Below are 25,450 nucleotides of genomic sequence, written 5' to 3' on the forward strand. Positions count from 1 at the left end.
TTGCTTGAAACAGGAGCAGAATTGGGCACAGGGACCTCAGGAGGGCCAGGCCCAGCCCTGCTGCTACAAAAGGTTGCAAATAACTTTGTCACTCGGTGCCAGAGCGGTTCAGGTGGCCATGACCTCCCTGGCTCTGGAAGCACAGCACTGATTTTCCATGGAGTTGTTAATAAGCTCTGCTTCCCAATCCCATTGTAGATTTGCCCCTTATCTGACCAGGAAATCTGGTTTGCTTAAAGTTAATCCTGGCTCAGCCTCAGGAAAGCTTGGGATTATCACATCCATTCTCCATTGAGCAGTGCTGTCATCACCCACAGCCAGGAAATGCTGATTTTTTTTTTCCTTTCATAATGACAAATAAGAAACTGAGTCACAAAAAATATGTTTTTAATCAGAATATTTCCTTTTATAGGGAAAAATCCGAGTGCAAATGCTCAGTCTGCATTCTTAGGTGAAGTATTTAGCAAAAGGATTTATTGATCACCAGCAAGATATTCCCAACATTCAAATGTAATTAAAATAGACAAGTTCTGATATTTAATCATGGTAAGAAATTCCCTTCTATTACACTCAGTTTATGGCTGTTCCATCACCAATATCAGAGCAAGACAGGGTCATCCTGAAACCCCATAATTTCTGAATTTTAGGTGCGTGGAGATAAAGCTTTTGGGGACATAACTGATACCTGCATATCACCCAGCTGAATAATGAGCATTTCCACACCCGTGGCATTGTGTGGCTTTGATGTGCAGGCTGTAAATTCCCAAATTAGCTCTCCAATTTTTATCCTTTCCAAGATTGAATTATATATATTTAAAGGGAGCAGTGAATTAATTTTGTTTTTTTGGATTCAAGCTGCACTGCTTGATCAGGAGTTCTCGGTAACCTCTTGCTGCCTGTGCTGCTCCCTGGATAAATGGTCTTGGATGGTTGATGTGTTTTGAGTCAATTCCAATGTTGGAATTTGGAAATTCTGATTTATCATCCAGGCTGCTTCTGGAGAATTTGGAATTGGTGTAGGATCATGGAATAATGAAATGGTTTGGGATGGAAGGACCTCAAAACTTATCTCATTCCATGGGCAGGGACACCTCTCACTATCCCAAGGTGCTCCAAGCCCCAGTGTCCAGCTTGGTCTTGGACATTCCAGGGATCCAGGGGCAGCCACAGCTGCTCTGAAAATTCCATCCCAGCCCCTCCCCACCCTCCCAGCCAGGAATTCCTTCCATAATGCCCAGTGGAGACCCAGGAGTCCATCAGGATGAACAGAAGTAAGAACTGATGGAAAAATGAGCCTTGGGAAGAAGGAACCAGCAGAGATATTTTTATGACCCAGGAGAAACAGGAAACATTTCCCAATTTTCTGCTGGTTGCATCCGCTGGGGCTCCCTGGCAGGTAACCATGGCAATTAAAGGTTTGAAAAGAACCAGACAAACTTGGGTAGAAATTGTTTCTCCTCACAAGCCATATGGAAAAGATGATTCATCCAGGAGGGAATTTAAAAAAAAAGAATTCCAACAAGGCAGCAATGCACAGGAAGAAACACCTGAAACATCAGAAACATCAGCCCTTGAGGCAGGAACTGCGCTGATCCCAAATCCCTGACTCTTGTGGGCTCCCACAGCTGAACCCAAAGCCAGGAAGACTCCAGCAGGTTCCAGTTTTTCCCAATCTGCTTTCAAGGAGCAGCTGATCAGAGCACATCAACCTTTTGATGGCACAGGCAAGGGAAATTTTCCCAATTAGCTTGTTAGCACCAATCCCATCGCTCTGCCGGCTTTGGGAAGGTAAATGGAGGCAGACACTGGGACTGTGATCCTGCTTGCTAGTTTGAAGTTGTGTGTGATTTATGTTTCCTGTGTTTTCCATGAAAACTGTGTGGAACTGAGGGGTTAAAGGGCCAAGTGCGACGTGAGAGCAGCCCCTTCAGCTGTTGTAGGGTCGCAGTCCCAGGGGATTCACCACGTGAATATCACATTTTCCTCTCCTTGGACTGCAGCAGCTCCCAGGCTCTGAGGACAGCCTGGTATTTTAGGGAAGAAATCCCAACAGCCTGATGGATCCAAACGCTGGGGCTGCTCTGGTCCCTCCCAGGGTTGTGCCTCTGGATGGTTTTGATCAGAGCCTGATGAAATCAGCCACAGGAAACTCCTCGCTGGCTTGGCTGGACTTGGCTCTTTATGGGAGCTTTCTCCGTTTCCAGAGGATTTCCTGGGAGCTGCAGCACTCCCCTCACATCTTCATTAGCATCACTCATTCCAGGGGGTTGGTGGGAAGAGATGAAGCTGTGGTGTCATTCCATCATCCCACCCCATTTCCCATTGCGTGTACGCGAGCCCTTCCTGTCACCCGCTGGTGTCAGCCTGGGCAATTAAACCCCAACCTGCTTTCCCTGCATTCATTATTTATTGCCCTTCAGCAACCCAGAGCTCATTGCTTTTCATGGATGAGGTGGGAATGTGCTCGCCCACATTGCCCTTTCCACGAAGGAGCAGCTCCCCTTATCCTCCCCGCTTAAGGTCTGATGTAATTGGCATTAACAGAGCGTTAACAAATTGCCCGGGGGCATCCAAACCCTCTCCATGAACGTGAGGACTTCAGGGTGAGGAACAAAGTGGAATTAAAGGATTCTGGATAAATGTGGCTCCCAGGTTGGCAGGCTGATGAAGCAAACCCTCCTGTCAGAAGCCACTTTGCCTTGGGGGGGAAAAGTCACTTTGCTGTCCTGGAAATGTCACTGGAATAGAGATGAGCTGCACCTTGTCGAGTTCCCTCTGCAGCTGCTTCTTCAGGAGAAGCTTTGCCCCAGGCAGGACCTGCTCACTGCTCCCAGCAGCTTTTCCAGCCACTGCAAATGTGTCCTGAGGAAGCCACGTGAGAGCTGTTTCCCATTTTCCTTGAATCCTCACAGCCTGGAGATTGAAATAAACTGGGCAAAGGTTGTGTGCTGAGGAAGTCAGCAGAGGAGCAACAGCTTTGGTGGCCAAAAATGGCCCCAGTTCAGAAGCAAGATGTTCAAGATGCCTTCTAAATTTTTATTTTATGCCCAGAGCAGCTGTGGCTGTCACTGGATCCCTGGAAGCGTCCAAGGCCAGGTTGGATGAGGCTTGAAGCAAACCGGGATAGTGGGAGGTGTCCCTGCCCATGGCAGGGGTGGGAGAGGATGGGATTTATGTTCCTTGCAACCCAAACCATTCCATGTTTCTATGAATTTATTTGTGTCCACAATATCTAAAACCTCAAAGAAAAAAAAAAAAAAAAAAAAAAAAAAAAAAAAGGTTTTCTGAAGGAAATGGATTGCAAATCTTGATTCCAGGTAGGATCATAATAGTGGTGGGCAGGCCCTGAAGTTCCAGCCTGGCAATGGGATTCCTCTTATCCAACTCAAGCTGCTTGGATCCTGACATCTTCAGATTGGAGTGTGGGATTCTTGGATTGCTGGAAATGTCCACCCCCCTGTGCTGTTGAGGGCGTCCCAGCATCTGCTGAGGCATAGCCACTCTTCAGTCCATCACCTCCACACAGCTGCACTTAGGTGGGATAAATCCTGTTTTACAGATCCCTGATGCAATTCAACCTGTGTCCAAGGACAGATTAACATATTACCCTCTCCCAAATAATTTTCCATCCCTGTTTTAAGTTACAGGGGATCTCATTATAAAAATTGGAGAGAATATCCTGTTTATGTCATTGTCACCAGCAGTTTCTGCTGTCTCTATTTTATGTTGGCAATTCAAATTTAAATTATTACAACATCACTGGACCAGCCCTGCTCTGTGCTCTCCTCTTGAAAGTCAATCCTGAATTACAGAGCATTTGGAAAAGCTGACATGGGGAAATGTTGTGGGATTTTCTGCTGGCATTAGGAAGGAAGGAAAGAGACACACTTTACTTTTTCTTCCTTCCCTTTTCCCTTACGATATCCAAGGAAGCCGGCAAGGTGTCAGCCAGAGCTGTGCCAGCTCACGAGGGCAGCAGCACACGGATAAATAGAAGTACAGAAGATTCCTAGCTGATTCCAACACCATTAATTTCATGCTCAGAAATGAGGAACACACTGGTTCTTCCTGAAGGTTATGAGCTCCCAAACTGAAGCTCAATTAGTTTTGTCAACAGATTCCAGGCTTTTCCCACTTCTTTTGTGATTTGACTGTTCACAGAAGCCCAGAATGGTTTGGGGGGGAAGGGACATTAAATCCCATCCCATTCCACCCTTTTCCCATAGCAGGGACACCTTCCACTATCCCAGGCTGCTCCAAGTTTGGTCCAAACCAGCCTTGGACACATTCAGGGGCAGCCACAGCTTCTCTGGGCACCCTGTGCCAGGGCCTCCTCACCCTCACAGGTGGTATCCAAGGTCAGGTTGGACACCGGGACTTGGAGCAACCTGGGATAATGGAAGGTGTCCTGTTTGGGTGGGAAGGGACATTAAATCCCATCCCATTCCACCCCTTTCCCATAGCAGGGACACCTTCCACTATCCCAGGCTGCTTCAAGTTTGGTCCAACCTGGCCTTGGACACATCCAGGGGCAGCCACAGCTTCTCTGGGCACCCTGTGCCAGGGCCTCCTCACCCTCACAGGTGGTATCCAAGGTCAGGTTGGACACCGGGACTTGGAGCAACCTGGGATAATGGAAGGTGTCCTACCCATGGAAGGGGGTGGATCTGGATGGGCTTTGAGGCTCCTTCCCACCCAAACCATTCCATGTCTCCGTGATTCTCTGATTCTCTCATCCTATGATCCTGTGATTCTTTGATTCTGTCATTCTCTGTTCCTGTGATCCTGTGATTTTCTGTTTCCATGATCCCATGATCCTGTGATTCTCTGTTTCTGTGATCCCATGATTCTCTGTTCCCATGATCCCATCATCACATGATCACATGATCCTGTGATTCTCTGTTCCCATGATCCTGTGTTTCTCTGTTCCCATGATCCTGTCATTCTCTGTTTTTATGATCCTGTGATTCCATAATTCCGTGTTTCTGCATTCTCCGATCCTGTGTTTCTCTGATCCCATGATCCCGTGGCTCCAGGCTGACCTTGCCATACCCAACCAACCTTTGCCCTGTGTTTTCATCCCTGGTCCTCTCCTCCAAGGCCACCCCTCCTGATGGATCCCAGCATTCCCAGCATGGTCACCCCTCGTTCACCACCTGCAGCTCCACCTCCTGGGGGAGTTTTTCCAGTCTCCAGCTCTGTGTCAGCATCTCCAGGGAAATTTCCTGATGGGATCAGAGGGGATGGCAGAGAAAAGCCCAAAAATGATGATTTTGAACAAAGAGAAACCTCCGCCCACGCACTGGTGATCAGATTGAATTATCTGCAGCCTGAGAGCAGCAGGGATCTGTTGGATCTGCTTGGCCAAACTTCCAGCTTGTGGCCTGAACCTCTCCACATCTCCACTTCCAGCCGTGTCCCAAAGCTCACTCCTCCTTCCTGCTGGGAACATCCCTGGAGGCCAGGAGGAGCCTTTCACCCCTCAAACCCCTTTGGCAAGTCTTCATCTCCTTTGATCCCCATAGCTGGGGTTGCTCCAACGTTTTGTGTTTCAGCTTTATCTCTTTTCCTACCTCATCCCCATTGTTCACCTCGCCAAAACCCCACGGTTTCATTCACTTCATCTCGTGCCGCAGAAAATACGATGCCATCTTCAAGAAACTTCCCACTGTGCATTAATTTCTTTCCCCATAATTGTATTTATATTTCAACAAATAGGCTTGAAGTGCATTATTATTCTAAAATGAGGGCTAATGGCTTTCAGCACTTTCCCGCAGCTAATTGTGCATTTATTTCCCAGCTTTGATGGCTCACAAAGAATTCCAGTTCTTCATTTACATGAAACAACTGTGAAGGAGAAATTAACTGGCTGCTTATTTCATCTACGCATTTATTTTTTACTCCCTGAAAAACTTGACACAAACTGTTGGTGTCCATCAAATAATTCCTTTCCCAGAGGCAGAGCCCCATTAGGAAAACATTTCCCTAAATGAGGAACACCAATCTTCAGCCACCCCCCAACGGGAAAAAATAGAGGAAGAGCAATTTATTGCTGCTCTCGTGTCACTCCAGAACATAAAAATTCACATTTTGTTCGTAGCAGGGTGGACACAAATTTGTTTTAAGGTCGTAGGATCCTGTGACACAATTTCAGGAGAGTCACTGAAGCCATCCCTGGCTCTGGAGTGGAATTCCAAGGAATTTGGACTGAATGGGAGATTGGACAACAACATTCACAGCAAAATAATTTTCCTTTCATAATTAACAACGTGATTCTTGTATATCCTTATAGACCCCTGGGAGCAGCAGGAGACTTGGACCTTCCTCTGAAATTCCAGGACTCCATGAGAAGGAAGGAAGCTCTTAATCCACAAATTGTTTCCTTTGGATCACCCAGCCTCTTAAATAACCCCCAAAATTCAGATTTAGAGCATTTCTTAAGCCATAAAAGCATCCAGCTTCCCTTAAAATGCTCAAACCTTCAGCAGGGTTGGAATTAAAGTGCCTGGATTTAACTCTCCCTTTTCCAACTAGTTTTTTTCCCAAGGAATTCAACTATTTCCTGTCAGGTAACATGGCTGTTTTCCTTATTTTATTTTTCCTGGAAGAAAAGCAGAGAGAAGGAATTAATCCAGCAACAACCTTGATGAGGGGAAGAAAAGTTAATTGAAAAGTGTGATGAGAACCCCGAGCTCATTCAAGCCTGGGCAGAAATGGAAACATTGGTATTGACAAAGAAAACTGCCTGGATTTAACACTCCCTTTTCCAACCATTTTCCCATTTTCTTCCCAAGGAATCCAACTGTTTCCTCTCAGGTAACATGGCTGTTTTCCTTATTTTATTTTTCCTGGAAGAAAAGCAGAGAGAAGGAATTAATCCAGCAACAACCTTGATGAGGGGAAGAAAAGTTAATTGAAAAGTGTGATGAGAACCCCGAGCTCATTCCAGCCTGGGCAGAAATGGAAACATTGGTATTGACAAAGAAAAATTAAAATTTACTCCAGAGTTCAAACACTGTTAATAAATGTGGGGAGATGATGCCCAGAATCCTTGGGAAGTAGCCTGAGGGCACATTCCAGGCTAATGCAAATTTTGTGGGAAAATACAGTATTCAACACTACAAATAGTCTTTTTTTAAAAAAGGAAACTGAGTCTGGGAAACACTTTGACTTAAATTTTACTTCACTTTAGGGCAGTTTTCAGGGGATTTTGGAAAGGTGGAACCAGTTGGGAAGGAAGAACTTTTTTTGTGGGAGAGAGCAGCTTCCCCTGTCCCATGGGATGCACTGTCCCGTGGCCAGGGGCTGCTCCAGAGGGTGTTTGCTTACAGCATGGTGGTCACTATCCCATAAAACAACCCAGCAGAGCCTCAGAATTCCCTGAAAATATTCCAGGGGAAAGGAATTATTTCTCCCTGAAGAGGATCATCTAGGCCATACTCTGGTAAAGGCCCAGAGATACAGAATAATTCCATGGAATTCCAGAATGCTTTGGGTTGGAAGGGACATTAAAACCCATCTAATTTTATCCCATTCCATGGTCAGGGACACCTTCCCAGCATGCTCCAAGCCCTGTCCAACCCGGCCTTGGACACTCCAGGGATCCAGGAACAGCCACAGCTGCTCTGTCCAACCTTCATAAATTGGGATATTCCCACAGGAGTGGTTTCTGTTCCTAGAAATTCTGCATCCTACAGCAGTTTTGTTCCAAAACCACAAAGGCAGTGAATGAACCATCTCAGCAGAAACAAAAATTGAGGGAATCTCCAAACCCTGCTCCAGAGCCAGTGGGAAATACAGGCAGAGGTGGCAGGGCTGATCCAGAGCAAATCCTGGGGTGAAGCAGCTGCTATTCCCACATGGACAGGGAACACAGGTGATTTTTACCTGGTTCTCCCAGGTGGAAAGAAGGAGTGAGAGGAAACAGCCTCAGGTTGTGCCAGGGGAGGTTTAGAATGGATATTATGGAAACTTTCTCCACAGAAAATGTTGCTAGGAACTGGAGCAGGCTGCCCAGGGCAGGGGTGGAGCTGCCATCCCAAAAACCACAGGGATGTGGCACTTGGGGACATGGTTTAGTGGTGGACAAGGTGGGGCTGGAATCACAGCTGGATTGATGATTTTGTAGGATTTTTCCAGCCTTCACAATTCCATGATTTTAACACCACAAGTGCCCTTTGGTCCCCTCACACTCCTCCATGTGCAGCCAACAAGCCCCAGCCCACAGCAACCCTGGGGCTGTGCTGGAGCAATAATTCCCATTTCCCACCAGCTCTAGTCCTTCATCCCCAGTTCTTTTCCTTTCTCATCCTAAATTGGCTTGGAATCACTCCTTTAATTCCCAGGATAAAGCATCATCTGTGATTATGACACACAGGGAGGTAAAAGCCAAGAGCTTTTCCCCACACAACCTCTCCTTGACTCCTGCAGCCTCTGCGTTGGCTGCTTTGTAACCCTGCCCAGTTAATTTTGTGCTCAGTGGCTTATTCGAAGCACAAAGCCTCGCTAAAACAACCTGCTCAGAAATTCATTAACTTCACAATGCTCTTGGCATCACTCCAGCCAAATTATTCCATTTCTGTGGTGCTCAAAATAAAGGAAAAGCGGGGTAGAATTGATCCAACCCACACACAGAGATTCCTGTCTGAGAGCCTGTGTGGGAGCCCAGCCCTGCTTAATCTGCACAGCCTTTCCCATGGTTAATCCAGACTAGGAAATATTTCCAATGGATTCCCTGCAGGTGACAAATTGGTGTCACAACAGCCCAGCTGACACTTTTAGGGGGGAAATGGAAAATAGCAATTTTTAAACTGTCGCAGCTTTTGGTTCCTCCCCAGTTTGTGCCTCAAGAACTCCAACACACGAGTGCAGAGCCTTTATTTACATTTCATTTGTCATTCCTGCCAAATCCTCCCTTTTCCTTGGATGCTGTCCCCTGTCAGACACTCCTTTGTGATGTCCCTGACTCCCTAATCCACACTTGGTTTCTTTTTCCTCTTAGCTGATCGAAATATCCTATAAAATCATGGGATTTCTGTCTCAGAATCCCACATGAGTTTAAGAGATCTTAAAATCCCAGAATGTTTTAGAAGGGCCCTTAAAGACCATCTTGTTCTACACCCTGCCAGGGGCAGGGACACTTTCACTCAGATCCTATTAAAAGAAATGCTGTGTGAACTGTGAATTCCTGATGCCTCCAGGCTTTCTTTCCCCCCTCCTATTTTTTTCCTTTGTGGAAGTGAACCTCTGTCCCCATTAGGACACTCCTGTGCCACCAGCTCTGAGATGTCATTTCACTTGAGCAGATAATTAGTGCAAAGACAGATTGCACTCCATCAAAGGATCTTTTGTGAAGAGAGAGAGAGCAGCAAAGAAAAATCCCTTGCTCTGGGCTGCTCTTCCTTTTGTCAGCCTGGTGGGTTAAAAGGGAGGGAATCATCCCAGTGTAGGGGTGAAATATTCCTTTTTTTAAGCCACCCAAATCCCATCCAGTAGAAACCAGTACCACCTGCTTTGCATTTTTGATTTTCCTGCTGTGTTACTTCCAGTAGAAACTTGGAATAAAGAGGTATTTTTCCTGGCCTAACTGGATTTTGCAAAGATTCTTTTCCCTTTTTTACTTAATGTGCTTTGCAGGGCCAGGGATTTGTCCTGGGTGGATTTCAGTGGATTCCAGGTGGCCCACTAAGACTTGTAACCAAATGCCTCTCTTCTGATTAAGAAATGCCTTATTTACCAGTGATGCTCTTCATTCCAGGAACAAATTTTTGGTCCATTCGTGGCACATCCCACTCCTTCAGCACCAGAAGTAATAAATAAAGAGGTATTTTTCCTGGTCTAACTGGATTTTCCAAAGATTCTTTTCATTTTGTACTTAATGTGCTTTGCAGGGCCAGGGATTTGTCCTGGGTGGATTTCAGGTGGATTCCAGGCGGATTCCAGACAGCCCAGTATGACTTGTCACCAAATGCCTTTCTTCTGATTAAGACATCCCTTATTTTCCAGTGACCCCTTTCATTCCAGGAACAAATCCTTTGTCCATTCGTGGCCCATCCCTCTCCTTCAGCAGCAGGAATCCTCAGGAAGGAGCCATTCCCAGAGCACTTTTGGGTGCTTTTCCGAGCTCTGCCTCCTGCTGAGCAACTTCCCGATGTTTTTTGTGCTCCCTGCAGGACCTTTTGTGGAGCTGCTCCTTCATTATGCTGCTCTCAGCCACCTAACTCAGCACATCAGAGCAATTTGGATCGTTCACCTTCCAGCTTATCCTTGGATTTCTGCTGATTCCGGGGCTCTGCTGTCCTGATCTCTCAATGTCAGCAGCTCTCAGTGCCTCCCCTGTGAGAGCAGGAGCTGTGCTAAATGAGCTGGGCAAGGCTGGGGACGTTCCTCAAGGCAGCTTTTTGTTCCTGGAGACTTTGGAACTTCGTCTCCAGCTCAGCTTCAGTTCACAGGCAGCCCCTTCCTTGTCTTTGGGGGCAAAAATCTAAATATTCCATGTTTGGTGTAAATCACAGCAGAGGAATTGATTTTTCCCCTGGAAAGCAAAAATCCCAAACCACATGGAGTGAAGTCTCCAGATTCCGTCTGGGATGATTTCTGCTCTTCCTGTTCAAACAACCTCTGGCTCCATGCTGGCCTCTCCTTCCTCTCCATTAAGGATTTCCCAAGCTTCCTCAGGCTCTGACAGCACAGCCTGGTCACACACCTGGAATAAATCAGCCAAAAAATCAAAGATGCTTCCCAAAAATCAGGGAGAAGTGACCCAGAGGAGGTTCAGCCACCTCAAAGGCCTGAGTTACACAGTTTGTTTCCAAGAGAAAAACCTGGAAGTGCTCAATTCCATGGAGTTGCTGCCTGACTCACCCTCTGCTCCCTTCCCAGACCAGCCTGGTCTCAGTATCTGCCTTTAATGAGGTACTTTTTAATTAAGCATCATTAATCCCTGTTTCCTCTTGGGTTTTGCTGCTGTGCTCCAAGCAAGCAGAGAGACAAGTGTGGATTTCTGTACAGGACAGAAATAAAATTTCATTATTTCCAAGTTAAAGATTTGGTCCATGTGCAGTTGGAATTATAAACCTGCACGTGGATAGAAAATAAAGCATTGGTGGAAATATGGAATTATTTGAGTTGAAAGGGACCTTACAGATCATCCCATGGGCAGGGACATCTTACACTATCCCAGGGTGCTCCAACCTGGCCTCTGACACTTCCAGGGATGCCACAACTTCCCTGGGAATTCTATTCCAGGACCTCTCCACCCTCCCAGTCAGGAATTTCTTCCCAATATCCCATCTATCCCTGCCTGAGAGTGTTGGGTTGTCAAATGCTCCTGGAGCTCTGGAAGCCTTGGGAATATGCCCATTCCCTGGGGAGCCTGGGCAGTGCCCCAGCACCCTCACCCAAGGTGACAAATTCCTTAGTTTGTGTCAGAATTCCTGCAGAAAGGAAGAAATCTGTGTGGGATCTTACTGTGTGTGTCAGCATCCGTAAATAAACCATGGAAAATTAGGACAATGGAAAAGGGAACCCACAACAAACAATTCCATACAAAGAAAAACATCCAGATGGTCTGGACTGAAAAGAGTTCCCTTGGCTGACTGAGGAGGGATGGAAAATGAAATTATGATGAGGGAGGATGGACAGCGCTGGAAGAGGGGAAAAAATGGGAAATGTTGAAGAAAATGGAACTGGGGTTTGTTAAAAGAGCTCAGGAGGGGCAGATTGTGCTGGAACACAAGATCCTGGCTCCCAGCTCTTTAAAAACAAGGAAAACAGGGGCTGTGAGAGCTGGATTGGAAATTCCAGTCTGAAGTGCCTCAGCTGAACAATTCCTCAGTCAGGACCTGCAGTTCCTATGGAATCCGTGTTTAACATAAATGTCTTCCATGAGCTGCTTTTAATTCCCAGTCCTAAGGAATTTCAGGCTTTTGCAAATGGGATTCACTCAGTGAGGAATTTCTGGAGTGTGAAAGCAGCTTTCAAAAAGGTGAGGAGAAATTAAAGAATGCAGTTAAATGCCTTTATAAATTCATGGAATCATGGAATTGTTAAGTTTGGAAAGGACATCCAAGATCATCAATCCATCAAACCAGCACCACAGTGTTCTCCACAAGATTTTATTAAACTGGGCTGCTCAAACAGGGAATTTTCAGGATGACTCCTCCCCCAGCTGTTGGATTTACCAGAGAAATCCAGGAAGCTGCTGGTTTGAGTGGAAAAGGAGATTTTTCCTGAAATGTTGCACATGGGGAAAATAAATCCAATCCAGGCACGGCACAAAAGAAACTCTTGAAAATTCCTGTCTGCTAATCCTTGATGGAAAATCTCAGCTCCCAGATAAACTTCAGGAATAAATCTGCACATGGAAATTTGGGGATTGATCCAGCACTGCCGGAATTCAGCACCCTGGATGCTCTGCCAAGTAGATGTTCCATGCTGAAATTTATCCTTTGGGAAAACTCAGTAAATTTATGATCCAGGAGTTTGTGATTTAATCACCTGAGGGATCTTTCCAAGCTCAAGTTGTTACCAAAATTCCCATTCTGGGATCTTCCAAATGTCCTCAGTCTAGGAATGGTTCAGATTTAAGTCAGATTAATTTAATCTTTGGGAAAACTCAATAAATTTATAATACAGGAGTTTGTGATTTTAAAATTTGGGTGGACTTAATCACATGAGGACCCTTTCTACCCTCACATTTTTATCAAAATTCCCATTCTGGGGCCTTCCAAAGTTCCCTGGCCTAGGAATGGATTGGATTTAAGCCAGATTTAACACAGAATTGTTAAATTGAGCAGGCTCTGGACTCCCATATTCAGAGTTGCCTTCCCTACATCAATTACTTTAAGGATCACTCTCTCCAAATTCTGCTTCCATAGTTACCTCTTTAATATGATTCATCTGCAGGGAAAAAAAATAAGAAAAAAAAAGAGCAGGAGTCAGCAAATGGAGTCTGGCAAGAAATGAATCAAATAAACTCAGAACTGTGGTCTGGATTAAATTCCATTTGACCAGAGCTGTGCATTGAGAACCCCCAGTCGGGAGTGAAAGGGAAAGGATTTGATGACATCAGCAATCCCCGGGTCCATCCCCAGAGCGTGATTAATAATATTTCCTCCAAGTCCTGAGTTCATCCAAAGCAGTTTTTAAAGAGTGTGTGCAGCATCTCAGGCCTTCAATTATTCCGCTTTGGAGACCTTGGCGAGACAATTTGGAAGGGTTTTAATATTGCTGCGATTGTCTCTGAGCTTCCTGCAAGGCCCAGAACTTATTTAACTCCTTTACTGAACATTTGCATCCTCCTTGAGATGGAGCAGGGAAACCTCTCTTGGAATCTGGGAATTTTTTGTCATTGGATTCAGTGACAACAGCGTTATTTGATTCCTCTCAGCAAATGGAATCTGGCAAGAAATGAATCGAATAAACTCAAAATCATGACCTGGATTAAATTCCGTTTGATTGAGAACCCCCAGTCAGGAGTTAGGAGAAATTATTTGATGACATCAGTGATTCCCTGGGTCCATCCCCAGAGCATGATCAATAATTTTCTCTCCAAGTCCTGAGTTTATCCAAAGCAGTTTTTAAAGAGTGTGTGCAGCATCTCAGGCCTTCAATTATTCCGCTTTGGAGACCTCGGCAAGCTGAGGCAGCAGGAGATCTTTTGTGGGACAGCCTGAAACAATTTGGAAGGGTTTTAATATTGCTGTGATTGTCTCTGAGCTTCCTGCAAGGCCCAGAACTTATTTAACTCCTTTACTGAACATTTGCATCCTCCTTGAGATGGAGCAGGGAAATTTCCCTTGGAACCTGGGATTTTTTTGTCACTGTACTCAGTGACAGCAGCACCCAGCAGCATGGAGCCTTTTTGGCTTTGCTCATCTTCTTGCCCCAACCCACTTTAATTTGCCAAACTTTTAAAATTTGCTAAAATTATGTCCTTTTCTTGGTTTTCCCATAAATTTCCAGCTATTCCTGCTTTTCTGCAGGATCCAGATGGACTCATGCTCTGCTCCAGTGTCTGATTTGCAGTCACAGCAGGAGAGAAAAGAATTCCTGCTGCTCCAACCTGGACTTTCAAAGGATTCATTGCAAGGCATATTCCTGTGGACCCAGGAGTTGGAAAAACCTGAGGAAAAGGCTGTGGGAAAATGGGAGTGGATAAAAGGGAAGCAAATGCTGAAGGTGCTCCAGCTCTTCCCAGACTTTTTGTTGCCCTCATCCAAATTTTGTAAAACAAATTTTCTCGAGGCTGGAGTGGAACAGAACTCAGATGTCTCTCCTCACAGTGAAGCTAAAATATCAGACTTCTCTGAAAATTGTCTGGAAATTTCAATCCATTGCAGGAATTCCTCCCAGTTAAATCCATGGAACCTCTCAAATGTGTTTGACTTTTTTCCCATTTCCCCCCTCCTTTGAACTGGAATAATTTAGGAATCAGCTGTTTCCTAAATCCAGAGGGTTTGTTTTTTTTTTTCCAAACAGATGCTCTGAGTTTCTTTACACTCTTTCCTAAATTCATAACACTGATGACTGTTTGATTTCTGGGAATGAATGTCCCAAAATTCCCCAGTGTTCCCATGGATCACATCCCTTTACTTGGATCAAATCCAACTTTCCTTGGAGCAGAATGACAGCAAGAAAAGCTTCCCAGAACCCACAACTCCCCCAGGATTCTGTTCTGACATAACAATCCCAGTCTTTAAATGGGAATTTATTCCTCCTTTGATCCAAACAATTTGATACTCCCAAAAACATAGCACACCTCAGATTTTTCCCAATGTACAAAGAGCTTTTACGTTTCCTTTTCAAGCCAAACAGAAGAGTGGAAGCAGCAGCTCCACGTTGCTCAGACACTTTTATTTTTCCTAAAAGGACCTGGCAGTTTGTTTCCCTTAGCCATCTCCAAACCCTTTTTATCCAACTTCCCTGCAAAAACCTGGGAGAAAAACCTCACCCCTGTGATGAAAGCTCCTTTCAATTTTTGATGAAAATGCAAAGAGGAGCATCAAAACAGAGCTTCAGTCTCTGGCAGGGAAAATAAAAGCTTTCTTAGAAGAGGAATGATGAAAATGAAATATTTTCTGCCATGGAAAACTCTGTTTACCAGGGAAACATTGGATGTATGGAGCTGGAGGACTCAAAAATGTGCCAGGAATGAGGAATTAAGAGAAAAATTATTGTTTTTCCTGAAATCCCACCTGTGTAGTTTGGATTCTATTATTTAGGAGTCATAAATAAATCCATATCCAGGCTGGGTATATGTCCATAAATAAATATATGGGTATAATTCATGTGGAGCAAACGAGGGCTGGGATTTTGCTATTAACTGGGAATCCATTTCCCTTCCATAATTGTTCTAGCACTGCTTTTCCAGCCACACATTCCTTACTCCTATAATTCCACTTCTCATGGAGTTAAATCTCCTTGGACTGCAATTCTTGGAGAAATCCGGTTATTTTTCCATAAAATTGAACTCTTTGATTAAGGGGGAAATTTTCCTGTCATCCTTGATCCATGGTTGAGTCACAGAACAGTTTGGGATGGAAGGGACCTCAAATTCCATCTCATCCCACCCCTGCCATGGCAGGGACACCTCCCACTGTCCCAGGCTGCTCCAGCCCCAGTGTCCAGCCTGGCCTTGGGCACTGCCAGGGATGCAGGGGCAGCCACAGCTGCTCTGGCAATTCCATTCCGAAACTTCCCCACCTACCCAGCAAGGAATTCCCAATATCCCAAACTTTAACTCCATCCAGCCTCTGCTCTAGGGCAGCTTCTCAAGGCATCAAATGATCCTGGGATTCTGTGACTCCATGACAGGATAATGCACAAGCACACAGTGATCCCATTCCACGGTACTTCAGCCATGCACCAGGAACTCCAGAACAGGTGAATTGGTCTGGAAGTGGAAGTTTTTATTCACTGGGGGTGATGGAAGCAGCATCTGTGAGGCGTGGAACATCCCACATCCTGTGTGCTCCACTGACCAAGCCAGGATGATCGAGGGGCTGAGCTTCAGCCACACTGAAGGGTGGGATATTTGCAGGAATAAAATACAATACAACACAGTACAATACAATAAAATGTGGTTCATCCAGTCATATGGAATTCCCAGAAAAACCAAAGAGGCACCAGAACTGACTGCAGAATCTTTTTTATTCCACATTAGAGACTCCTGGCAAGTTCCTGCAGGAAATCTTGGACGTCTGGGTGTGCCTGCATTTGTTTTAACATTCTCTCCACCATTATTTTGGCAGCTGAGGCAGGGGGGAGATGCTGAACCCTATTTCAGCACCAGCAAAGGATCTGTCAGGATCCAAAAGACTTTTCCTACTGAAAAAAAAAAAAAAAAAGAAAGGGAGAAATATTTTGGAGCAATCTGGGTGCTTTGTTTGGTCCCAGCTCAATCCATGCGGTTATCCCACAAATTGAGTGGATTGCCAGAGAGCGAAAAAAACCACCTATTCCCAAAACTAAGACATCAAATCATTTAAAATTCCATATGAAAAGGTAAATTAAAAAAAATAGAATAAATAGAGCTCTGTTATCTTTTAAGGTGCCCTGGAGGGGTCACTCAGATGGTCACTGGGATGATAAATCCAGTTTAACAGAGTCTAGTCAGCTGGGCTAAGCCCTGCTGCACCAGCAAAGGATCTATCAGGACACAAAAGACTTTTCCTACCTTAAAAAAAAAAAAAGAAAAAAGAAAAGAAAAAAAAAACCCACAAAAAAAAACAACTTTGGAGCAATCTGGGTGCTCTGTTTGCGCTCAGCTCAATCCAGAGCAGCTGCCCCGTGCAGTTATCCCACAAAAAGAATGTGAAGACTGGAAAAAAAAATCCCAAAAATAAGACATCAAACCACTTCCAATGCCATATGAAAAGGTAAATCTTCCCAAAAAACGTCCATCTGGAATAAATAGAGAGAGATGTGTTCATTTAAGGTGCCCTGGAGGGGTCACTGAGAAGCCCAGATGGTCACTGGGATGATAAACCCAGTTTAAGAGAGCCTGGCCAGCTGGGCTGAGCCCTGCTGCACATCCCTTCTCCAGATCCAGCTGTCATCCCTGTCCCTGGCATTTGTGAAGAATCATCAGGTGCCCTTTGAGGATGATTTTCCACCTGTCTTGTCCATCTCCTGCCGAACAAACCGAGTCAAAGCCAGGCCTGGAATACAAGGGAAAGCTAAACTGACACTGTGAAGGATACCCTGACTTGGCTTTGTGCTCATCCGACCTTTGGAATGTTAGTCCAAGGCTGTTTGGAGGGGAAGGTCAGCCTGGGGATTAAAGAAAAACATGAAAAGCTTGGCAGGCTAAAATGCTGCAGTCCCTGTAAAGCTTCAGGAGGTGGAAATTAGATACAAATCTCCAAATGCTCCTGACAGTGTGACAGAGAAGCAGGAAAAGTGTGGTTTTACCTCCGTGGTTTTGATGGAATCTGAGCACCAAGTGCTGCAGGTCTGAGATTTCAATAATTTAATATTTGTCTGTCTGAGATCAGAAATTAAAACTGCACCCAGGTTTAGGCAGAAATAGCCCAGTGCACTAAAAATCAGATACAAGGGGTGTCCTGAGGATCCCACCTGGAATTCTTCATCCAGCTCAGAATCCCCAGCACAAGGAGGACGTGGAGCTGCTGGAGAGAACCCAGTGGAGGCACCAGGATGATCCACGGGATGGAGCAGCTCTGCTGGGAGAGTTGGAAAAGTTCCCCTAGAGAGAAGGAAGCTCCAGGGAGAGCTCAGAGCCCCTGGCAGGGCCTGAAGGGGCTCCAGGAGAGCTGGAGAGGGACTGGGGACAAGGGATGGAAGGACAGGACACAGGGAAGGCCGTTTGAAGGATGCCCTAGAACAGAGGCGAGGTGAAGTTCCAGAATAAAGCAGGGATTGATTCCAAGGATCTCCTCCATGGATCCACCTTGGGCAGCACCAGAGCCCAGCCAGGGCTGCCCCCAAGATGAACCCAAATGGTCCCAAAATGCACGAGCGCTGCCGGGGTCTCTCCCTGGGCTCAGCTCTGCTCCATGTGCACATTGCAGTTCAGTGTCCAGTTCCAGCTGCAGCCCCTGCAGTCCCACCCTGCTTGTTTTTCTCTCTGCAGCCCACGGGCTTTGTGCTCCTGGGCTGAGATTGGGATCATTTGTCCTTGGTGCCCAGCTGGAGCAGGAATTGTTTTGTGTCCCTGCTCTGTGCACAGAGCTCAGAACTACACACCATCAGAACCATGCCCTGATGTGGAGCCCAGCCCCACACACTAAAGCAGCACAGAATCTGAAAATATAAAAGCTAAACCTGAGGCATCACATTGACGTTGTGAATGACCTCCAAGGTCAGTGAGTCCCAGCTGTGCTCAATGCCCACCTTGTCCCCAGCCCAGAGCTCTCAGTGCCACCGCCAGAAACTTCTTGGACACCTCCAGGGATGGGCACTCCAAACCTCCCTGGGCAGTGCCCAGCCCTGCGGACAGTCTCCAGCCCCTCCATGTCCTTCTTGTCATGAGGGGCCTGGAGCTGCCCTCAGGATCTGAGGTTCCTCAGCAGTTCCCAGCACAGGGAACAATCCCTGCCCTGGTCCCACTGGTCACACCAGTGCTGGTCCCAGCCAGGATGGTGACAATCTCCTTGGTCCCCTGGGCTGGCTGGTGGCCCTTGTCCAGGGCCTGTCCAGCCCTTGCAGTGACCATTTCTTAACCTGCTTCTCCTCCACTGGTCCCTCAAAGGTGGGGATTCCCAGAATTCTGCCAGGTTTGATGTCCTACACTGGAGACTTTTCTGGGATGCCCAAAATTGATCCTCTGGTGCCAGGAGGAAAACAAATCCATTTTCTCCCTCAGGATCTCTTCAAGGCCCTTCAGCCTCTCAGATATCTCCTGTTGGTGGCTTGTCTCCCTTGCACTGGTGACAGAGAATTTACAAATAAAAAAACCTTTCAGGCTCTTTTTTTTTAAAATTTATTTTTAATTTCCATGACAGCAAATGGCCTGCAGCTCCAGAAAACAGACAGAAGTTTCTGGGTCCAGAGGTTTTAGGGCAAAATATCTGCTTGCCATTTACTGGGCACCTGAAAGTGGCATTTTTCCAGGTGTTTCCAGCACATCCCTTTATCTTTGTTCACCACAGCAAAGCTGAGCCAGATCCACGCTGATTTTTAGCTGGAGTTTATTTAAGGGAAAGTGGGAGGAAAGATATTAATTATTGGGTCACTGCTGAGCCGTGCTTTGGGTTTGGTTTTGGCTCTGCGCTGGAGTTTTCTCCCCCAAACGACTCTTGAATTATTTTATTAATGGAAATGTGGGCAGATGGACTTGAAAATGTAACTCTTCACTGCCTCCAATGAGGATCTGCAGTAATTAAATATTTTAGAGCAGTCTTAAAGCTTTATTCTGCTGTCTTCAGCCACCATAAAGCAGCTCCCTCTCCCAGTAACTGCCCATTCCATCCTTGTGGATGCTCCCAGTGCTCCCATTTCTGACCCCCCCACATTCTCCCACACTTTAAACATCACATTGAAAATGTTTTTTTCCCTGTCCACGTTTTTGGGATTTTGTGGTGTACCCAAAGGCGGTGCCAGGAGATGTGAAGTTTTACCTGGGTTCCATTCTGGGATGCTTTTGCTGGACATGACACAACTTCTAAAATATTTGAAATAACTTTACTCAGGGGTTTGTTTGTCTTTGCCCAGGGGGAAGGGAATGGGAAGTGTTTCAAGGGTGAGGCTTGGTGAGTTTAACACCTGCACAGATCTGGAGGAGTCAGAAATCCTGAGGAGATAATGACCATTAAAGCACATTAACAAACATCAACTCCAAACCCCCGTGGAATGGCTGGAGAAAATCTGGAGACCACCCCTGTTCTGGGAAAAGAGAGAGAAGAGAAACAAGAATAGGGATCAATAACCAATGGGAAACTGAATATTAAGAACTGGGTAATTTGGGACCAGTGAACATTGAACCAAGGGATTTCTCTGGGTTTCTCATGTAGAAATCTGAAAAATCTCATGAAGACCATGTGGGACAGGGATGATTTTCACTGCACAACCCGGGCAATGTGTGGATGAAATTATTTCCATTGCACATGCTGGCCAGAATAAAGGAATGCCTTACACTTCTAGCTCTAAAAATATGTTTTTGGAGAGTTATTATTTTTCCTGCAAAGCTGTCACTGCCCTGGACCCCTGGAAGAGTTCAAGGCCAGGTCTTGGAGCACTCTGGGGTAGTGGGAGGTGTCCCTGCCCATGGAAAGGGATGAGCTTTAATGTCCCTTCCCACCCAAACAATTCTGGGATTCTTTGGGTCACAGAAGTCCAGGTTCCAATCTATCCCATTACTGCCCATGAAGAGCTTTGTACAGATTTCCACGTACCTCTCCCAAGGTTTTTGAGCTCTTCCTTTCTTTCCCACAGCCCCAGCTCCTTGCTTGGCTCCTCTCCTCCTGCCATGCATCCAGCTCTCCTCAGCTCCCCGCTGAGTTCAACCCCATTATTTCTGTCCCTTCTGCTCTGCCTTTCTCTGTCATTGCTGCCCCCTCCCCTGGCTGTTCCTCGGCTCTTTCATCCCCACCTCTGCAGGCGCCACCTCTCCTGGTGACATCAATGGCCATCGAGTGCCCTTCCTCCCGCACAGCCTCTCCTCGTGCCAGGCCCACAACCCGGCTCTTTGCAGACCTGCCACTTCTGATCTCAGCTGACCCATTTATTTTTTTTTTCTTTTATGAAGAGATGTTCAATCCCCAAAATTAAAATCCATTCAGAGCCTCCTCTCGTTGCAGCAGGAAAAATCTGATCTGGTACCTGTTAATGCTGCATAATCGCAATCCTCTTCCATTAAAGCCATTGATTAAATGTCTAATTAAAAGCCGCCTGGATATGGATGGGGTTTAAATCTAGTGGAGGGCCGGGGGTTTGATGAACTCATTAATACAAATCTTATTTGTGAGGAGTCACAATGGCTTTGCTGATCAAAGCCAGGTTTACAGGGGAAAAAAGATCAAAAATAGCTTTTCTTTTGTGTGTTTTTCATATTCCAAGTGGTTCTGGTGATCCTGAATTTGCCTTTAGTGTCCCCTTCCTGTTCTCTTTTGGTATTTTCTGAGCCTCACAGAAGTTTTAGCACCATCAGTTGGATCCTGGAGCTAAAGCAGGGATAACAATGGGAAAAGGCTCTCTGGGGTTAAACTCTCGGAGCTCTTAGATTGGAGGAGGGATCCCTTTTCCAAACACATCCTGCATTCCCCCCTAGATCCCTTTTCCAAACACATCCCAGATTCCAGATCCTTTTTCCAAACACATCCCCTATTCCCAGATCCCTTTTCCAAACACATCCTCCCCAGATTCCTTTTCCAAACACATCCCCCATTCCCAGATCCCTTTTCCAAACACATCCCAGATTCCAGATCCCTTTTCCAAACACATCCTGCATTCCCAGATCCTTTTCCAAACACATCCTGCATTCCCAGATCCCTTTTCTAAGCACATAAAAGATCAAAAATAGCTTTTCTTTTGTGTGTTTTTCATATTCCAAGTGGTTCTGGCGATCCTGAATTTGCCTTTAATGTCCCCTTCCTGTTCTCTTTTGGTATTTTCTGAGCCTCATAGAAGTTTGGGAACCATCAGTTGGATCCTGGAGCTAAAGCAGGGATAACAATGGGAAAAGGCTCTCTGGGGTTAAACTCTCGGAGCTCTTAGATTGGAGGAGGGATCCCTTTTCCAAACACATCCCCCATTCCCAGATCCCTTTTCCAAACACATCCCCTATTCCCAGATCCCTTTTCCAAACACATCCTGCATTCCCAGATCCCTTTTCTAAGCACATCCCTCATTCCCAGGGCGGGATGTTCCTGATTCATCCCCCCTGGAGAATCCCCGAGCACTCAGCCCCGGGGAAATGAAGTTGCTGCAGGATTTAAATCATGCAGCTTAAGCCAGACCTGGATTTGTCCCACACAGAATTCCCAGTGCCAAAGAGGTGCCGGGATGGGGGTGATTCCCACTGGATTGTGGGAATCTCTGGAGAGAGGGAAAAGAGGTATTTAAAGGACAGGGAAGATGAGATTCCCATTTGGAAATGGGATTTTGCTGGGTGAGATGGCTCGAGGCTCTGATGAGGGAAGAGCAGGATTTGGGATCTTTCCCAATCCTAAATTTTCAGCCCATCCTCTCCATCAGTGCTGGCACCAGCATGTTCCAGGCTGGATGTTTCCACAAAGCCACCACTGCTGCGGGTGACAGAGCTGTCACCTCTGCCCTCTGGGCTGGGCACCAACATTTGGACCTTAAGGGGACTTTGGTTCAAATCCAGAGCAGCAAAAATCCCATTAAATATGGATCTGGGCAAGAATGAGGTGGGGTTTAAGGTCCCTTCCAGCCCACACCATTCCAGAATTCTGTGATTTCCGTGGAAGCAGGGAGCTTTAAGGGTTGGATGGTCCTTGTGGAATCAGAATATCCTGTGGATCTGAGTTCTGCCTGTTATTAGAACAGCCCTGTTCCAAAATAGTGTTGCCAAATTAAAAAATAGGCACCAAAATTGAGATTGGAAGGGGAATTTTCTGATCCACAGCTCTGGCTGTGATGTTTTAATCCTGATGGATCAAGGTGCATCATTCCCACATAAACTCTGAGCTGGGACTGGTTTTCTGGGATCCAGACACATGGAAAATTATGGATTTTAGGTGTAAAACACTTAAGGAATGAGGTGTGAATTCATTGAATTGCTGGCAGTGCAGAGCAGGACGCTGGAAAACTCCTCCCAGCAGCCACGCCTGGCTGAGGGATTTGTCCCCTCCACACTCCAATGTTTACTCAGGGTTTGGAGATCACAAAAACACTTTGTAGCTGCTGACAGCGACAAGAAAAGGAAGGAAAACATTGCCCTGATCCAGTCCAGGAGGTTCCAAATCCCCCAAAGAGCAGATTAATTACTTGAGAGTCTTTCAGAGTGTGCCTTAATCCTGTTCACCTTTCCTTCGACATCTGGTTTTAATTCCAAGACAAGAAAATTACCAAAAGCTCTTTGTCCCCTCTGTAATTGCTTTCTCAGGATGAAAAAAAAAAAACCCACCTCAAACCCTGCAGACAAAATGATTTCAGATTTCTCAGCTGCTCCTGGTGTAAGGGGGTTTTTGAATCATTACAGCAATGGATCAAGAGGTGATTAAAAGGTTGTGTTAATTCCCGAGTTATTGTCTCCATTTCCTGGGAGCTGGGAAGCTCCTTGCCCCTGGAGGATGAGTGGAATGATGAGCAGGATGATGCTGATTGCACGGGGGATAATTTGGGAGGAGTTTAAGGGATCTCGAGAGCCAGAGCTGGAAAGTTTTGGAGCTCAGGGTTTATAATCCTGGGGTTGGTGGGGAAGGATTTTTGCCACAATTCCTGGTTTTCTGGGGGATCCAGGGAGTTGTGTTTTACTAGGATGAAAGGAATGAGATGGAACTTTGGGATGAGCTCTCACTGGGATTGAGTTTGTTCTGGAATCTCTGTTCCAGGAGACTGCAGGAAGCTCCAGGATGAAGGGCATGCTTTAAAGTGAAAGGAATTTGATTTAGGTGGGATATTGGGAATAAACTCCTACCTGGGAGGGTGGTGGAGCCCTGGAATGGAATTCCCAGAGCAGCTGTGGCTGTCCCTGGATCCCTGGAAGTGCCCAAGGCCAGGTTGGACACTGGGGCTTGGAGCAGCCTGGCACAGTGGAAGATGTCCCTGCCCATCCAGGGGTGTGAATGGGAAGAGATTTAAGGTCGCTTCCATCCCAAACCACTCTGGGATTTGGGAATTACAAAGGGATTCTGGAATTACAGAGATTCACATGCTGAGGAAAGGGAGTGAAGGGAATTCAAATATTTGTTTCTAGAAGGAAGTGATCAGGAAGCCCAGAGGGAATAAAGAAGGTCTTTTCCTGCTAGAATTCCCATCCCTCATTCCCCTAAAATGAGGAAATGGGAATTTCTGAGGATCTCTCTGGGCAGCAGTCAAATCCCATTTTCCTTTTGCTGCTGGTTTCATTCAGGAATTCCCAACTTCACAGACAACCATCAGGGCCTGAAGGATTTAAACGTGTAGGAATATTTGTATTTAGGACCATTTTGAATAGGTTTTATTGCTTACCTTTGATATTATTTATTGCTCACCTGTGGCTTACTATTATTATTATTATTATTATTATTATTGTTATTATTATTATTGTTGTTGTTGTTATTGTTGTTATTATTATTATTATTATTATTATTATTATTATTATTATTATTATTACTACTACTACTCTCCCCACAAACCATGTTTGGAATTCCAAGCTTTCCTCTCTCTAGGATAACTATGTCTGGAATAAATATTTTTACATAAATATATTTTTATACCTATGAATATAAATGTTCATTGATGAGTTACTACAAATTCCCACCAATCTTTGGCACGTCCAGGAAATGAAAACTGATTTATGAACCCTCAGGTTGGGTTTCATCTCCCAAAATTTTCCTTGGGAAAAGTACAATCCCTTCCTTTGTTTTCCCTGAAAAATGAGGAGGATCAGGGGTCCCTGAAGAAGGAATTATCCCATCCACAGATGAATTATCCATCTTTTAGCCAGGAATGTGTCCCTGCCCATGGTAGGAGGGTTTTGAAAGTTCCAACCCAAACTCCACAATTTTGATTCCAACACATTTTTTCCTCCACAAACTCCGAATTTTCCTTCCTCTTGCTCTTCAGCCAGACTGGATTTTTTCCTCACGAGTCAAGCCTCGCTCAGGAGACAGAATTATTAATTGCCCGTAGATTTCCTTGGATGCATCCTGCAACAGTGGCTGAGCAGTTCCCAAATCCATTTTTTTTCTTTGTCACTTCAGTGAAAGCAGAGTTGATTTTTAATCTCAGTTTTCAGTGAGAAAAGTGACGCACACTGAGAATTCCTTTAGAGTTATCCCTGATTTTGGGTTAGGACACCTTGGAGCAGATATTTGTCACCTCAGTAAAAGCAGAGTTGATTTTTAATCTCAGTTTTCAGTGAGAAAAGTGACGCACACTGAGAATTCCTTTAGAGTTATCCCTGATTTTGGGTTAGGACACCTTGGAGCAGATATTCCAGGGATTTAACTGCATTTAGCACTTTTTACGCTAATGGAATTCCATCCAAATTCAGATGAATCCGGGAATTCCCAGCACATTCACAAAACAATCACCAGGATCTCACCTAATCCTGGGAAAAGGAGAGGAATAAACAGTGACTGCCTGAAAGGAATGTGGAAACAGAGGGGTTTTTTGGGAAAATCCCAATTTGTAGGAATTGGGGTGAGGAGAGAAAGGTAAACCAGAATTCCAGGTCCCTTAAATTCCTAAATCCTCTGCATTCCTTATTCCCAGCCCAGCCAAGAGATCCAGGCTGAGCTCCTGAATCCCACTTTAATTTGGGTTTGATGCTGAATCCAGAAATTTCCATCTATGATCCTTAATCTGCTGTTTTCTT

The sequence above is a fragment of the Passer montanus genome, unplaced genomic scaffold, assembly GCF_014805655.1.
Source record: "Passer montanus isolate IOZ18808 unplaced genomic scaffold, ASM1480565v1 scaffold120, whole genome shotgun sequence".
Classification (NCBI taxonomy): Eukaryota; Metazoa; Chordata; class Aves; order Passeriformes; family Passeridae; genus Passer; species Passer montanus.